Source organism: Aotus nancymaae, unplaced genomic scaffold, assembly GCF_030222135.1.
Source record: "Aotus nancymaae isolate 86718 unplaced genomic scaffold, 86718_ANA_hifiasm-v0.15.2.pri h1tg000090l, whole genome shotgun sequence".
Classification (NCBI taxonomy): Eukaryota; Metazoa; Chordata; class Mammalia; order Primates; family Aotidae; genus Aotus; species Aotus nancymaae.
The window spans coordinates 6638858-6654708 of NW_026988505.1; the positions used below are offsets into that span (position 1 = coordinate 6638858).

At 40.6% G+C, this 15851-nt stretch overlaps 1 protein-coding gene across 4 annotated transcripts in view; it reads right to left on the minus strand.

Moving 5' to 3' along the window:
• Positions 1 to 15851, minus strand: part of FBXO25 (F-box protein 25) — an 88822-nt gene that overhangs the window by 32136 nt on the left and 40835 nt on the right. The gene's annotated exons all lie outside the window — the stretch shown is intronic.

Sequence of the window (15851 nt, forward strand, 5' to 3'; positions counted from 1 at the left end):
ACTAAGTCATATACTCAGCCATAAATAACATTATCAGTGTGACAATTACATGACAATCTTTGGGAAAAAAACTGTGATTTCTAACGTATTTACATAAAAATATCCTACACTAAAACACACCACTTGAGGGCACTGGACAGAGATCAGATCAGGTTAGGCCAAGCAAAGATGAGAAGACCACTGTCAAAACTTCAATCCTGTTCCTTCTCAAATTAACTGAATATTTTTATTAAATTTCTTCCTTGCTGTAATATTGACTAGCACCCTTTCTCCCTGCCTCACTTTAGAATTAATTTAGAGACAAGGATTCAGGTCAACTGAGGTTATCAGCATTATCGCTAATAACAGCTAGATTGGTGGATGTGATTCAGATTCACACAACAATGGATTTCCTAATCTGAATCCTAGGTTGAGACAATGCCAGTCAGCCGTAAGCACTGCTTAATAACCAAAGCCTCCCCAGACAGGCTTCTTAAAAACTTGCCCTACAACACTGAAGACATGAAAGAAACAGACCAAAATATATAAATATCTTTTATTCCTCAAAGGAAAAAGAAGAGTTATACACACCTGTTTCTCACCAGTAAGGGGGGTTGTGGTGAGCAAGTCTGGGAGAGACAGTTCTACCACGTTCCCCAAGCACCATCTAAGGGTCTCTTGGGGGAGCCCAAGGTCTAAACTATTTCCAGTGTCACTAAGGTATGATTTTCTCTTTCTACCCTCACATATGTTAGTGTGCAGTGAAGTGCTCCAGAGGCCCCCAACAAGCTACATTACAGCAGAATGAACTCAGGAGCAGAGAGGAGCAATAATCCCCATCATACCAGATACCAGGAGGGTGTGCCAAAGTGTGAGACATACAGTTATTTTCTTTTTTTTTTTTTTGAGATGGAGTTTCGCTCTTGTCACCCAGGCTGGAGTGCAATGGCACGATCTCGGCTACCGCAACCTCTGCCTCCTGGGTTCAAGTGATTCTCCAGCCTCAGCTTCCAGAGTATCTGGGATTACAGGCACCTGCCACCATGCCTGGCTAATTTTTGTATTTTTAGTAGACATGGGTTTTCACAATTATGGCCAGGCTGGTCTCAAACTCCTGACCTCAGGTGATCCACCTACCCTCAGTCTTCCAAAATGTTGGGATTACAGGGGTGAGCTACCGCACCCAGCTCAGTCCTTACTTTTAAATAAATGGAGAAATATTGTAAAATTGTTTTAATTTCAAATGTGGCAAACATTAATAGATATAACTCACATGACCCAAATCCTTGAGGGTCCTCAGCAATTTTAAAAAGTAAAAAGGACCCCTGAGACCACATTTGGATTTGGAACTGCTGTTCCACTAGGGGAGGAAATACAAGGAAGAGAGAATACATGTCTCCTGGGAGATAAGCCTTCCCGACTACCTCTCTTCCCATCATCAAAATAAATTTTGTACATTTCTCTAATATCATGTTTTAAAATTCCTTTTAAAAAGACAAATCATCAGCAGAAGGCATGGGTTAGCTTAGCATGCTCAGTTCAGACTAGTCACCCACAGAGGACTACAGAATGGACACCATCAGGCTTATGTAAGCACAGAGGTGAGAAGGTGTTCATAGCTGACAAGATTAGATTTCAGGTTAAAATGGTAATTAAGATAATGAGGAAAAAGACAATTTACAAAGAAACTATAATCATTCACAAGCCTCTAATTAGCTATAAAGCAAAGTCTGTTGGGAATTTAATAAGTATTTGTTAAAAGCACAAATATTGTTGGAAGCTTTTTATACAGTCATGGGTCACTTAACAACAGGGATACAACCTGAGAAGCACATTGCTAGGTAATTTCATCACTGTGTGAACATCACAGAGTGTACTACACAACACCTACACAGCTAGGCTACAGACCTGTACAGCATGTGAATCCACTGAACAGCAACTGTAACATAATGCCAAGTATCTCTGAATCTAAAAATATCTAAACATAGGAAAGGCACAGTAAAAATAGGAAATAATCTTACGTGACCACCACACTATACACGGTCAGTTGGTCACTGACCAAAACATCGTTATATGGCGCATGACTGCTTATCTCCTCAAATCTGACAATTCTAAACAAGTAAGGATGTAGAAGAATTAGATAAACAGAAAGAAAGTACATCCTTCAAGTAGAGAATCTGTATTTTTCTCACACATCAATAGAATATTTATAAAAATCAATTATAAAGAAGGCCACAAAGGAAAACTTAATCATTTCAAAGAATGAGAGATCTTATAAGCCAAACTCTCTGGTGATAATATAATAAAACAAGAATTCAAAAAAGTTAAATAAAATCACAGCTATTTGAAACTCAAGGTCCATTCCTGAATACCCTTGGATCTGGGAGCAAATTGGCACTGCATGTGTGCCTGTGTTCCTAAAGGGCCTCATGTGCACTGGGAAGGGCAGATAAAGAGAAACAACAATGTCCACTACTTCTATTTTTAAAGTCAGCCTTACCACAGAATATAGAAAGTATATTCTTCACTGGATAGACCAAATCAATTTTGCTCAATATTCACCTTAAGCACTTACTGAGTGATTATTACAAAGGCACCTTCTGAAGTACATGATGCCCTTTTAATGCCTGTAATGCCGCTGTGAGGTAGATTTTACTATTATCCCAGCTCTATAGATGAGAAAACTGAAGCAGAGAGTGATGAAGAAGCTGGCCCCAAGGCCACTTCACTGAGGAAGGAGGAGCCCCAAGGCCACATCACTGAGGAGGGAGGGGCCAGGCCTAGAGAGCAGGGCGACCCCACAATCCCTACTTGTGCCTCCTGCTCTACTGCCTCCCATCTAGTGTGTGTGCTGGACAGAAGGAATAGCCTGGAACAGCCCTCAGTAATCTCAACTTTGATTATCTAATTTTAAAAAGCCTTCTCACGTTTACTATCTTTTACAAAAATGGGATGTAACCTCAGCAAGCCAAAACAGAACCACGCAGACTTTGTAGTTGTCATGAATTTTCTGGGAGCTTCAACCACTTTTCTTGGGTCCTTTAGCAACGTGTGGACTGCCTGCCCACCACTGCCCCAAAGTAAGGAAGCACCACACTACAACCTCATGCAGCCAGGATTAAAACACGTCCTCCATTTCAGGCTTAGGAACTTGTGCCCCTCCTACAACTCACAAGCTGCTCAAGCAATGGTCTGTGACAGATGATTCTATTTTTGGGGTTGTCCCTTTTCTCTGCTTTTCTTGGGAACCATTATTACTCTCTGTTAAATGTTCACTGACTTCTAGCACTGGCAGAAAGAAAGACTCCTTTTTTATCTGAAACTGAACTGTTACACAACTTACAATTTTATTCTGGTAAAAGTATTCTTAGTTGCTACGTTTAGTCATACCATACAAATTATCTTGTTGATAGGATAAATACGGTGAGAATTAAAGAAAAATAAAGATGGTAGTGAATACCTGCAGACTATATTAATACCGGCATCTCAAACTTCCAATATAATTTGGATATTTTCCTAGAGGACAAGCTTTTTTTGGCATGCCATCTAATGAGGAGCCTTATAGTCCCAGTGTGCTCAAACTGGCCTGACACCACCTATCCACCGTCATCAGCAATTTATGTTCAATTTTTCTTAAAAACATCAGAGCTACAAGGTCAAATTTAATTCAACTGAGGTCAGACTCTCAGCGGAGCTCAGGAGCACTTCCTTCAATGGAAATGGACATTTCTGAGTGGTGACAACACTGTCATTTTTTGGATCTTCTTTAACGAATCTGTTCTCAGGAGCATTAACATACTTTGCTAATACACTTTAATACAGCATTTAAAAAAATGTATTTATTTTACTTTAGGTGCATACTATATCTGACATTTCTCCCCATGTTATCCCTCCCCACCCCCCGCTGTCTCTCTCCTACCTGCCCCCCCAACTGCCCTCAGTGTGTGATGCTCCTTGCCCTGAGTCCACATGTTCTTGTTGTTCAACACTCACCTATGAGTGAGAACATACAGTGTTTGGCTTTCTGTTGTTTTGTCAGTTTGCTGAGAATGATGGTTTCCAGATTCATCCAAGTCCCTATAAAGGACATGAACTCATTGTTTTGTATGGCTGCATAGTATTCCATGGTATATATGTACCACATTTTCTTTTCCAGTCTATCATTGATGGGCATTTGGGTTGGTTCCAAGTCTTTGCTATTGTACAAAGGGCTGCAATGAACATACATGGGCATGTGTCTTTATAGCAGAACGATTTATAGTTCTTTGGGTATATACCCAGTAATGGGATTACTAGGTCAAATAGAATTTCTATTTCTAGATCCTTGAGAAATCGCCACACTGTCTTCCACAATGGTTGAACTAATTTACACTCCCATCAACCGTGTAAGAGTGCTCCTATTTCTCCACATCCTCTCCAGCATCTGTTGTCTCCAGATTTTTTAATGATCACCATTCTAACTGGCGTGAGATGGTATCTCAGTGTGGTTTTGATTTGTATTTCTCTAATCATCAGTGATGATGAGCATTTTTTCATATGTTTCTTGGCCTCATATATGTCTTCTTTTAAAAAGTGTCTGTCCATAGCCTTCGCCCACTTTTGAATGGGGTTGTTTTTTTCTTGTATATCTGTTTTGGTTTTTTGTAGATTCTGGATGTTAGCCCTTTGTCAGATGAGTAGATTGCAAAAATTTTTTCCCAATCTGTTGACTGATGATTTGCTCTAATGATGGTTCTTTTGCTGTATGGAAGCTCTGGGGTTTAATTAGATCCCATTTGTCTATCTTGGCTTTTATTACCATTGCTTTTGGTGTTTTAGTCATGAAGTCCTTGCCTACGCCTATGTCCTGGATGGTTTTGCCTATGTTTTCTTCTAGTGTTTTTATGGTGTTAGGTTTTATGTTTAAATCTTTGACCCATCTGGAGTTGATTTTACTGTAAGGTGACAGGTAGGGGTCCAGTTTCTGCTTTCTGCATATTGCTAGCCAGTTTTCCCAACACCATTTATTAAACATAGAGTCCTTTCCCCATTGCTTGTTTTTGCTGGGTTTGTCAAAGATCAGATGGTTGTAGATGTGTGGTGTTTCTTCTGGGGCCTCTGTTTTGTTCCATTGGTCTATGTCTCTGTTTTGGTGCCAGTACCACGTTGTTTCAACTACTGTAGCCTTGTAGTATAGTTTGAAGTCCAGCAGTGTGATGCCTCCGGCTTTATTCTTTTAGCTTAGGATTGTCTTGGCTATGAGGGGTCTTTTGTGATTTTATATGAAGTTTAAAGTGTTTTTTTTCCAGTTCTGTGAAGAAGGTCCTTGGTAGCCTGATGGGGATAGCGTTGAATCTATGGATTACTTTGGGCAGTATGGCCATTTTCATGATATTGATTCTTCCTAAACATGAGCATGGAATGTTTCTCCATCTGTTTGTGTCCTTTCTTATTTCGTTGAGCAGTGGGTTTGTAGTTCCCCTTAAAGAGATCCTTTACATCTTTTGTTAGTTGTATTCCTAGGTATTTTATTCTCTTTGTAGCAATTGTGAATGGGAGTTCGCTCTTGATTTGGCTCTCTGTCTGTTATTGGTATATAGGAACACTTGTGATTTCTGCACATTGATTTTGTATCCTGAGACTTTGCTGAAGTTGCTTATCAGTTTGAGAAGATTTTGGGCTGAGACGATGGGGTCTTCTAGATATACAATCATGTCACCTACAAATAGAGACAGTTTGACTTCCTCCTTTCCTAACTGAATACCCTTTCTTTTTCTTGCCTGATTGCTCTGGCTAGAACTTCCAATACTATGTTGAATAGGCGTGGTGAGAGAGGGCATCCTTGTCTAGTGCCTGATTTCAAAGGGAATTCTTCCAGCTTTTGCCCATTCAGTATGATATTGGCTGTAGGTTTGTCATGTATAGCTTTATCATTTTATGATATGTTCTGTCAATACCTAGTTTATTGAGAGTTTTTAGCATGAAGGGCTGTTGAATTTTGTCGAAGGCCTTCTCTGCGTCTACTGAGATAATCATGTGGTTTTTGTTTTTGGTTCCGTTTATGTGATGGATTACATTTATAGATTTGCATATGTTGAACCAGCCTTGCATCCTCGGGATGAAGCCTACTTGATCGTGATGGATAAGCTTCTTGATGTGCTGTTGCAATCTGTTTGCCAGTACTTTATTGAAGATTTTTGCGTCGATGTTCATTGTGGATATTGGCCTAAAGTTTTCCTTTTTAGTTGAGCCTCTGCCTGGTTTTGGTATCAGGATGATGTTGGTCTCATAAAATGAGTTAGGGAGGATTCCCTCCTTTTGTATTGTTTGATAGTTTCAGAAGGAATGGAACCAGCTCCTCTTTGTATGTCTAGTAGAATTTGGCTGTGAACCCGTCTGGACCTGGACTTTTTTTGGTTGGTAGGCTATTGATTGCTGCCTCTACTTCAGCCCTTGTTATTGGTCTATTCAGGGTTTCAGATTCCTCCTGGTTTAGTTTTGGTAGAGTACAAGTGTCTAGGAATTTATACATTTCTTCCTGGTTTACTGGTTTATGTGAGTAGAGCTGTTTGTAGTAATCTCTGATGGTAGTTTGTATTTCTGTGGGATCAGTGGTGATATCCCCTTTATCGTTTTTTATTGCATCTATTTGATTCTTCTCTCTTTTCTTTTTTATTAATCTGGTTGGTGGTCTGTCTATTTTGTTGATCTTTTCAAAAAACCAGCTCCTGGATTTATTGATTTTTTGAAGGGTTTTTTTTTTGTCTCTATCTCCTTCAGTTCTGCTCTGATCTTAGTTATTTCTTCTTCTGCTAGCTTTTGAGTTTTTTATCTTGCTCCTCTAGCTCTTTCAATTTTGATGATAGGGTGTCGATTTTAGATCTTTCCTCTCTTCTCTGGTGGGCATTTATTGCTATAAATTTCCCTCTCGACACTGCTTTAAATGTGTCCCAGAGATTCTGGTAAGTTGTGTATTCATTCTGGTTGGTTTCGAAGAACATCTTTATTTCTGCCTTCATTTCATTGTTTATCCAGTCAACACTCAGAAGCAAGTTGTTCAGTTTCCAAGTGGTTATGCGGGTTTGAGTGTGTTTCTTGATCCTGAGTTCTAGTCTGATTGCACTGTGGTCTGATAGGCTGTTTTTTATGATTTCTGTTCTTTTGCATTTGCTGAGGAGTGATTTGCTTCCAATGATGTGGTCAACTTTAGAGTAAGTGCAATGTGGTGCTGAGAAAAATGTATATTCTGTGGATTTGGGGTGGAGCGTTCTGTATATGTCTATTAGGTCCACTTGGTCCAGCTCTGCATTCAAGTCCTGGATATCCTTAATTTTCTGGCTCATTGATCTATCTAATATTGACAGTGGAGTGTTTAAGTCTCCCACTATTATTGTGTGGGAGTCTAAGTCTCGTTTTAGGTCTTTAAGAACTTGCTTTATTATCTGGGTGCTCCTGTGTTGGGGGCATATATATTTAGGATAGTTAGCTCTTCCTGTTGGATTGATCCTTTTACCATTATGTAGTGTCCTTGTCTCTTTTAATCTTTGTTGGTTTGAAGTCCATTTTATCAGAGACTAGGATTGCAACCCCTGCTTTTTTTTCTGTTCTCCATTTGCTTGGTAAATCTTCTTCCATCCCTTTGAGTCTATGTGTGTCTTTGTATGTGAGATGGGTTTCCTGAATACAGCATACTGATGGGTTCTGACGTTTTATCCAGTTTGCCAGTCTTTGTCTTTTGACTGGGGCATTTAGGCCATTTACATTCAATGTTAATATTGTTATGTGTGAATTTGATCCTGCCATTTTGTTACTGGCTGGTTTTCTTTCCCATTAGTTGACTCATTTTCTTCATTGCATTTTTGGTTTTTGCCAACTGGTTTGCTTTTGCAGTGACTGGTACTTGTTCCTTTTCGTGCTTAGTGTTTCTTTCAGGAGCTTTTGTAGGGCAGGTCTGGTGGTGACAAAATCCCTCAATAATTGTTTGTCCGTAAAGGATTTTATTTCTCCTTCACTTATGAAGCTTAATTTGGCTGGATATGAGATTCTGGGTTGAAAGCTCTTTTCTTTAAGGATGTTGAATATTGGACCCCACTCTCTTCTGGCTTGTAGGGTTTCTGCTGAGAGATCTGCTGTGAGTCTGACTGGCTTCCCTCTGGCTGCCCTTAGCATTTTTTCCTTCATTTCCACCCTGGTGACTCTGACGATTATGTGCTTTGGGGTTGCTCTTCTTGAGGAATATCTTTGTGGAGTTCTCTGTATTTCTTGAATTTAAAATTTGGACTGCCTTGCTAGGCTAAGGAAGTTCTCCGGGATAATATCCTGGAGCGTGTTTTCCAGCTTGGATTCATTCTCCCCATCATATTCAGGTACACCGATCAAGTGCAGATTAGGTCTTTTCACACAATCCCATATTTCTTGGAGGCTTTGTTCATTTCTTTTCACTTTTTTTCTCTTTTCTTGCCTTCTCTTTTTATTTCATTGAGTTGATCTTCAATCTCTGATATCCTTTCCTCTGCTTGATCGATTTGGCTATTAAAACTTGTGTTTGCTTCATGTAGTTCTTGTGCTGTGTTTTTCAACTCCATCAAGTCGTTTATATTCTTCTCTAAGCTGGTTATTCTAGTTAGCATTTCGTCTTACTTTTTTCAAGGTTTTTGGTTTCTTTGCATTGAGTGAGAATGTGTTCTTTAGCTCAGAAGTTTGTTATTGTCCACCTTCTGAAGCCTGTTTCTGTCAATTTGTTGCACTCCTCGGTCAAGTTGTGATCCCTTTAAGAAAAGGTGTTCTGGTCTTTGATGGTTTCATCTTTTTTGCACTGTTTTTTTCCCATCTTTGTGGATTTACCTGTCTGTGGTGTCAGGGAGCTGCCTGATGAGGTTGCTTGTCTGCCTGTGGAGGCGCTAATGGGTTTCTAGGGACTCCCTCAGGTTACTAGAGCAGCTTGCTGTGTCTTTTTGTTTATACTGGGAGATTAGGCCCGCCTCTTCTGCTGACCTGTAGGCGCTGCTGGGTTGTCAAGAAAGCAGTCCCGTTGCTACGTAGGCTTCCTGTGTTTTTTGTTAAAACATGTAGCCCAGCCCCACCCCTCTAGTGGTGGGTTGTGCCCTTCCTCGACTGGGCTGGATCATTCAGGGGTCATCTCAGACTGTGGCACTGGCTGCGCAATACACTAGAGTCAGAACTTCAGCCCTCTGGGGTTAGTCGGGGAGGGGAGGGACCCGCCCAGCTGCACCCGGCTGTCTCCCCCTTTCAGCTTCCTCTCTCTCCGGTCATGGGGTAGGGGTCGGCTCAGCTGCTCCTGCTTACAGCTCCCTCTTTCTCCGGACCGGGGGAGGGGGCGATAGCTCAGTCCACAGGCTGTTATTCAACTCCACGCTTGTAATTCCTGGCGCTTGACTGGCAAAGATCCCCTGTTCTGTGTATTGCTGAGGCTTTGAGGGAAGCGCTGTATCTGGAGCGGAGTGCCAGAGGGGGAGCCTCTGACACGCAGGTCAGATGTACTTTCTGAGTGAAGCAGCAACCCTCCCGGCCTCGGTCTGCCCTGAGTGGGCTTTGCTCACCCTCAGACCAGACCCATTGAAATGCACCTGGTACCTCCGTTGGAGCTAGGAGATCTCTGGATTTCTGCATCTCTCTCACTGGGTGTTGTTTGCTGGAGTTGTGTCTAATTGGCCATCTTGGATCTTCCTAATCCAGCATTTTTAAGGGGGCAATTATAGGAAATGTCTGGAATTAATTAAATAGCCTACAACCAATTCTTGAATCAACAATTAGGAAAACTGAAAAACATATATGTAAATATATCTTTTTCTGTATAAGAAAAGTCCTGCTAACTTAAGAAATTAGAGGATATCTTTGTGTAGAATCTTTTCATAAAGTGGAAATAGGCAAGGTGTGGTGGCTCACGCCTGTAATCCCAACTGAGACAGGGGGTTCACCTGAAGTTAGGAGTTTGAGACCGGCCTGGCCAATATGGTCAAATCTCATCTCTACTAAAAATACAAAAATCAGCTAGGCTTGGTGGCAGGTGCCTGAAATCCCAACTACTCAGGAGGCTGAGGCAGGAGAATCACTTGAACCTGGGGAACAAAAGTTGCAGTGAGCCAAGACTGCACCACTGCACTCCAGCCTGGGCCACAAATCGACTCCGTCTCAAAAAAATAAAAAATTGGAAATAACTTCCTCTATTTCTAACTACACAGTTTGCTTGAGAAAAAGAAAAAAAAAAGCAATCTGTAGGTTCAGTACAACTATCAGCCAAAATGTAATTATTTTAGAGTACCTGAATAATCAGTCCCTACTTCAAGTAGAATTTACGGAGAAGATTTAACTATGGTAAAAAATAATTGGAGTAACTTACACAACATTTATTTATACAATAGTTGGTTTGTATACTCAGTCATGCATTCATTTTAGGAATAACAACTGCCTACTACTTGTCAGGTGCTTGAGATATAGCAGGGCCTACTGAATTAATTATTATACAACAATAAATTAGCATTGGATTGTGTCCCTTCAAACAACACTCACCAAAGCAAATAAAAGCCTGACTAGCAATATGATCTGAAATTTTAAAGACAGTCCTTTTCAACATTCCATCTAACTTGCCAGGTCATTATTTTAAAATGTCATATGATGCATTTAAGAAAGTCACTTAATTTACATCAGAGGAAAATCAAAGTTTATAGACCTAGGAAATAAGTTCTTAATGAAAAAGCACTTCCTGGCTGTCAGGATGGCTACATTTTTGGTCTCTGTCCTTGTCTCCATTGTGACCTTCAGCCCATCTCTCTGGGCCCCATTTTCTCATCTTTAACTCTTGAGTCATAAATGGATCTCCATGCAGCTGTTATCCTTCTATCTAAATCATCCCTCAAAAGAAAATCAAAATAGTGGCCAACACAGACTATTGTTCCAAGAGCTTCCTATGATAGAACTAATCTAAACTTTTTAACAGTGCTCTGAAGTAGATGCTAAAATCTACCAGATACTATGGATGAGATGAAGTCACATGCTTGAGATCCCTGAGTAAATAAAGAAGAAAGAGACAGAATTCCAACAATGGCTGTGTGGCTGCAGAGCCTCTCCCCTCCCTGCCTTACTCTTGAGTCCATGCTTGGGAGAGCCCAGGGTCACTCATCAAGCATCCTTCCCATGTGCTGCTGTGAGGCTGCTGCAATTAAGTTGCTGCTATGGAGTAGTCCTTAGTAGAAATTATGAAAAAAATTGAAAAAAAAATTCACATAGCTAGAGAGTCTAGCCTGAGATGTCTTTCCCTATTTGCTTGTTACTATTATTATTTGTAGAAACAGGGTCGCCCTATGTTGCCCAGGCTGGCCTCAAACTCCTGGGCTCAAGTTATCCTCTTGCCTCGGCCTCCTAAAGTGCTGGGATTACAGGTGTGAATCACTGCACCTGGCCACCTTTCCCCATTTAATAGATCCCTGGGACACTGGGAAGCAGGAGTCCATCTCCAAAAGTGAGGAGCAGGTGGGCTAAAGGAGAGGACTGGGGAATCCTGGAGGGGCACAGCAATGCCCAGGGACACAGAAACTTTTGAATAAAGACAAGCATGACAGACTCTTCACCTACATCTAAAGCAAATGAAAACATAAAAATAAATGATGGCAAGATACTAAACTGAAAGTATGCAGTCCTTGAAAGTATGTGACACTGAATGTACTGTCTAATCGGTCTGGCCATAGGCAGAGAATGAAGTACTTCAGATAAGTTAATTTACCAAATAACTAAGATTATATACATAAACTTCACAATTCTGAAATCTTTTTTCCTACAGATGTGTGTACTTTAGGAAACACAGCATATTTAACATTTTTGTAAATTTCAGTTGCACACTGTGCTTCTTTCAGGAAGCTTTCACACTGAGCCTGGAGCTGTTTGCATCAGGCTGTCAGAAGCCACTTCCTGGCTGCCAGACGGCAAAGGAGCAGGCTGCTGTTCGCAGTGCTATGTGCAAACCCAGGACTCCAAGGGAATGATAACAAATGTGTAAAAACCACAGTCACATTAACCTATAGGCTCAGGACCCAGTTCTACCACCTCCACACAGCTTTCGGGTACCAGTCTCCCTTTGTGTTTCCAGCCATCCTGGGTTTGCTGAGCACCTCCGAGGTCATGGAAATGCAGTTCCTCACTGCAGCTGGGACACACTCACTCCATTTTGACAAAGGGGGTGTTATTGTCAGTGGTGGGTGAACAGTGGTCAACAAACCAAGCCCCTGCTCCTAGGGCTCAACTGGGACAGGGACTCAGACAACTTAAACACATGGACACTGGCACACCTGAGGGCCAGGGAAGTGCTGCAGACATGATGGGGGTGGCGAGGCCAAGTCCCAGCCAGGCAGGTTTGAGTTGCTATTGCCAAAACCCCGTGATCACTGGCAAACAAGATTTCATGGTGGGAGTGTGACTAGAACTGGATTTCCAAGTTTCTTGAAAGCATTAGTTAGAAAAGACAAGGTAGGTTGATCTGCACAGAGGAGGTGCTCAGTGATGCCAGTACTGATGGGCTCCTCCTGCCTTGAGTGAAGAGCATCCTGCCCCTGGACAGTAAACAAAAGGTGGGGCCATTTTATGCCTTCAGCAAGATACCTGGCTCAAACTCAACTGCAAAGCCTTTTCAATCCCAATTCCTGCTGCTCCCAATCTATTTGGGGGTAAAATAACTACATATATGGTAAAAATTCCAAGTATTTGGTTAATACAACTTTTAAAATTTAACTAAATTTAACTTTTTAAACAAGACAACAAAACTGACCAAACTACATTTAATTTACTTACATATTGCTTATAAATGGGATAAATAAGAAATGAGCTGAATTACAGACCAGATATTAAAAACTGTTCACTTACCAGGGTCAAATCTAAACTGTATCTTGACTTGTCATTTTTTTCTAATAGAAAAGTTTCGCAAGGCATATTATGAAATAATTATAAATAGTCAATAGGGGAAAAAATTACTCGTGGGTGAAAAGATTTGTTTTTACTGGCTCTCTGGAAGAAAGCAAATTTAATAGTTCAACAAATTATACTACAAGTCTTTAGTAACCAACCAGGACAATTTCCACAATCCATTAAAACAAAAACAAATTGTTACTGAATTATAGACAAGTTTTAATAATGGTTCAATAGCAATATAACGGTGTTATAACTCACAACCAATTAGTTTGCAACTAAATACACAGCATTATATTTATTAAAAAAATTCCGAACATTGGTAAGTTCTGCTAAACTCTGGTGGTGAAAATCGGCTATTTTACAATGTGTGAACATAGTTTAGCAGTGCACCTTGCGTGCGTGAGTTTAAGTAGGTGTTAACCCAAAGCAAGAAATGGTGCATGGATTTGTTTCCCGAACTGCACTGCCATGAGCAGATGGACAAAAATGCCACGTGTACAGAATTTAAGAACGCAACAATTTCATAAGAACAGTGTGATATGGCTTTCGTTAACCATAGTATACTTCCAGGAGGAGCAACTCATCACCCCAAATTCCCAGGCTTCATTACGAACCCCACCAGCACCAGTAGGTATGAGGGACTGGATAGCTCAACAGTGACTCTAAGGTGCATGCCAGTACTTAAAGAACACAGCAGTTAAAAGTTAGTTTTCTACTCTCCTTGAGTTGAATGCAGCTTAGAAAAACAATATTGATTCCTCAAAATCTGACTGAAATTTTGAAAAACTTCTATGAAAGTAAATGTTTGAAAATTTACTTTGATACGGCAGTTTCAAACATTTTTTAACCGACAATACTAAAACTGGGTTATCATTTTCTGTATAGGATTGTGGAAGAGACTTTTTAATTTGGATTTCTGTTTTTGAAAGATGGCAAATTTTCAATCACGCCAAGATAGAGTAAAAACTAAACTTCCATTCCAAACCAGTTATCTTAATTTTGACAACAGAAACAATCTGTAATTGAATACTAAATCCTAGTAGTAACTTTAATCCTAATAATTATTGATTAGTCTCAGTGTAAAATTGCTAAGGTTAAATGGACAAAATGATTTTACATAAAATAAAATGTTGAAAGACACAGCTAGGCGTGGTGACTCACACCTGTAATGCCAGCACTTTGGGAGGCTGAGGCAGGTGGACCACTTGAGGTCAGGAGTGCGAGACCAGCCTGAACAACATGGGGAAACCCCATCCCTACTAAAAATACAAAAAAGAATTAGCCAGTCATCGTGGCGCATGCCTGTAATACCAGCTACTCAGGAGGCTGAGGAAAGAGAGTTGCTTGAACCCAGGAAGTGGAGGTTGCAGTGAGCCGAGATCATGCCACTGCACTCCAGCCTGGGTGACAGAGTGAGACTCCATCAAGAAAAGAAAAGAAAAGAAAAGAAAAGACAAGAGAAAAGAAATTAAGTTTTTCACACAAATTCTTAAGGACAGATATTACTAAATGCCATTAAAAAAAGGAGGAAACTTTTTATCAAGAATTTAAAAACAAATGCTTCTACACTTCTAATTTATAGGTATTCTAATAATACTGAGTGACATTATGGACAACTTAGCCTAAATTATGGAAAATCATGTTATTTAGAAGAACTGCAAGAGAATCAGTTGTTGTAGTAAGTGTTGCTATAAACATTTAAAGCAGCAAAAAATACCAAATACCTGCACAGTATGAATGATAAATGCACATGATAAAGTAAAAAAAAAGGAACAAACGGGAAGAAAGCCAACAGAAGAGGACAGTGGGCATGGGCCAGAGAGGGCACGAACTGGGATGGGGACACAGAGGAGCCCAACCTAAGGTGAGACACAGGCTCAGGCTTTACCACAGTCACAAAGGCTGCTTTTTTTTTGTTTTCAGCAGAAGGTAAACATGAGCAAATTACTTTTTAGAGGTAACTTAGCTGGACTTGTGAAGAATAATGTGGAAGGTCCAGAGCAGCTGCAGGAGGGGGACGGTGGGATTCCTGTAGAGCAGAAGCACTGATGAGCCAAGCAAGGCTCAGCTTGGAAGGCAGCAATCAACAGAGATGCACAGACCTGTGAGGCTGCCAGGAAATCCAGGCAGCAATGCAGCCCTTGTGCTTCCTAAGCTCACCAGCTACCTCGCTCCACCTCTGAGAGGTGGTTTGGTGAAACAGCCCTTCTCAAGAGGGTTGCAAGGTAAGCTTAGTTGGTACATAAGTGCAAAGCACATTTTAATTTTTATAGTTATGCATTTATTTTATATGCATTAGAAAAACGAGCAACAGAAAGTTAACCACTTCACAGGTATTAGTGTTTAGGATGAAGGTAAAGTAGGTATTTCTGTTTAAAAAAAGTAAATTTGAAGAAAAGCTACTCAGCAAATTATAGTAGCACATGGTACACAGACCAAACAAAATCATGCAATGGTTCAAATGACCGAAACTGGTAAAATAATGGCCCTGGTCTATGAACTCCCCCTCCAACAAAGCACAGAACACTCGCACCTTCTCCAGAGTCAGTGACCAAAGATGATGGAGCAGGGCACCCAGCACAGAAACCACCAGAAGCCAATGACTTCTTCCTGTGCCCCATCCTACTCTCTCACTCACCCAAGAATTAAATCCTTTTACGTAGACAGATGGTCAGGAATTGCTACTATAAAACAACTCATTATGGTCTGAACTATCAAAGAGCTACACAGAGAAATAGTTACTGCTAAAGACACCTCTCTGCTGATATTTTTCCTGGCTACTTAAGTCCTGAAAATTTCCACAAGGCTGAGTCAAATCTGCATTTCATCATCTATAAGAGAGGTACCTACCGAGGACACCCTGCTGGTCAGTGTGTAAACATCTAAAAGAGAACTCAGAAACACTGGGGAAGTCCAGCCTGCACGTGGTGACTGGGCTTCAGTGAAGCATGGAACATGACAGGAATTTTAAGTAG